The sequence below is a fragment of the Vollenhovia emeryi genome, unplaced genomic scaffold (genome assembly GCF_000949405.1).
Source record: "Vollenhovia emeryi isolate VEMERY1.0 unplaced genomic scaffold, V.emery_V1.0 DF939151.1, whole genome shotgun sequence".
NCBI classification, from domain to species: Eukaryota; Metazoa; Arthropoda; class Insecta; order Hymenoptera; family Formicidae; genus Vollenhovia; species Vollenhovia emeryi.
In genome coordinates, this window is record NW_011967215.1 from 1,111,166 (window position 1) to 1,114,070 (window position 2,905).

Consider the following 2,905-nt stretch of genomic DNA (forward strand, 5'->3'; position numbering starts at 1 on the left):
TTAACAAATATTACCTTGCGATACATAATGTGATTTATGTAACATGATATACAAACGCGATGTACTGCCATTTGCGACACATTCAATTGTGACGATAAGCACAAACTGACAGATTTGTATAAATTTATAGAAACCTTACGATAAATCGGAAAATTGACATCAATTTTGCGCAATGTAACTTTGCCTAAAATGTTTACAAATTATTCGAGTTTTTCAAAAATACTTTACATATTGACGATCCAATTTATTCCTGATATTTTCTGAAAAATTTATATATTTATATAAGGATCTTCTTTTTACTAATATTCAATGATAAAAAACAGAGATATCCCCTTTAGTGTTGCAATTCTTATACCGCTATACAATTCTGGATACATCGATGAAACATTGCTGTTAATTTCCGCAGAAATCGTGCAATTCTTCTGAATTATAGGTATGACAAAAGGCAGATTAAGAAATCTGATTATTGAAAATCAATAAATCTATGGATATAAATGATTAAAGATAAACAACACCTCGGCGAATTAAGCTCTCTCTCCTCCGGAATTCAAATATTTTCTAACAAAATAGCAAACCGCTCGGTTACAGACATTATGGTAGATCTGCATACCGAATCCGCGTTTCAAAGATCTAGCGGATGAATGGTGTTTACTATTTCTAGGCAAATAGTGGACTTCAATATTCAAAACGGAATGCCAAACGCAGTTCCCTTCTACTATATGTCCTGTTTAGATATTAAAGTGCCAATTAGCGATTTTGGCGTGTAATTGGATGGGCGTGTAATGGTTAAACGTGCGATTTACCGCCAGCTATGCTTTACTACACCGATAATTGTACGAAGATATGTTACATCGACGATTACAGATTTGACGTGCTTATAACGCTAGCAATGTCAGTGAAACGTAATTACGAGGCGTGCACGTTGCGCACAATCCGCTAGCAAATTAGCTCGAGCGGTTTTTGTCGGGATTGCCGCCGATTGCAAATTCCATCAATCCGATATTTGTTATCAGGTCTCAAACACACGCGCGCGAACACGCAAGCTTCACTTTAACGTAACGTACCTAGGTACACGTCCGCTCGGATACAATCTCTCATATAACTGCCTCGCATTACATCTCGCCACGTCCAACAGCCGACGTGGGAAATTAGACTTAAGCAGCAAGACGAATCGGCGTATTTTACCGAGTAATCTGACATACTACAGGCTTCCGCAATATTTCCGCGGCAGTAAAATTTCGAATTACTCGAACATATGGGACAACAATGAGGGAAAACAATATGAATGACAAGAGAGCGGTAGAAAAGAAATAAGTGCCATTTTTGTGCTACAGGCGCGCCATGATTCTGCGTAAAAATTTCGTAGAAACGGCTACTATTAATTATATTCCGCATCGATATTCGGCGATCGAACTCGCTTACAGGCGACGACTGAAACGGAATATGGAAGCCAGGAATGTTATTGATGCGATAATCAAGCATGCTGGACAATGCAGACTATCGTATTGTGTAAAATGAAATGCATCGATAATGGAAATAACAATCTCGGAGAAGTAGAATGAGGAAAAGGCTTAAACAAACACTCGACGAGTTAATCGCGATAATATATGCCGATAACAAGCATTGTGGCAAATTAGTTGCGGGATTTGTTACGAGATGCTGCTTAATAATTTATGTTTCACATTAGCTCTTAACGTTTCAATCGTGTGAATTTTTGCTGTTTTTGTCATCGAGGGAAAAGGAAGGATCCTCGTGCGAATCTGACACAATTTTTCGAAAACAAAATCACATATTTGACAAGTAATAATTGTGTTCGCAATTTGGCTATATTGTAGATTATATAATATATTATATATGTACGTATATGTGTGTGCAATAGATCAATCATGCCTCCATAAACCACCAAGTCATTATATAATGTTCAAACGATTAATTACACTACTCCCGAGTAATTACTTGGAGCAATAATTAAGTTATCTTTCAATTATTAACGATTAAATATACCAATTTAATATCCATAAATATGAAAGCGAATCGATTTTTCGTATATATGGCCGCTGCATTAATATTAATCACTCGATTTACATCAATACCGATTTTCGTACTATTGCATAAAATATCGTGCCCTGTGGCCGCAATTCCATAACGACTAAAAAAGCAATTTTGAACGGTTCATAATATTACATACACAGAAATGCTTTCACAGTTTATGTTATTTTCTAAAAAAATGATCAAATAAAGATATTGAAAGATACAAACATTTAAAGTAAGCAACACACGTACATACACGTGCCTATATGATAATACAATTATATTAAATCTATTAATTCAAACAAATTTACTGCTTAGAACTATTTGAAATAAGTTAATTTAAAAATTACGATTTATCAAAAGTAACGTTGTTCTGATGCAAAAATTTTTTAATACGTTTTATATTTTCTAAAATTTTTATTATTTATCTCTTACTCAATATTATTTCAACTTTTTAGCCACTGTGTTTTTTATGTATTCCTATTGATATTTATTTCAATATGGACAAAGAAATTTTCAATACAATTTACCGTTGCCATTGTCATTTTTTTTTCATTGGTGCTTGTTTATTATTACACAGTTATGATGAAATTATGAATATATGAAACGAATTGCATCAAAAATTCATATAATTGAAATTAATATCAGTAAAACGCAGAAATTTAATATACAGGGTGAGTTATAACATTTGTGCCAGAGCTCGTGAGAAGGTAGAACGGATCGAGATGAACAGAAAAGTCCTGAACCATTTGCAATTTTCGCAATAGTTAACGAGAAATAAATTATCGAAAATCGTCGTCTTTGCCCTGCTCACTGTCCAATTCGAGCGCGTTGCTGGCGAGCTTACGTCACCGCTCCCGCGTCTCGCGTCCCC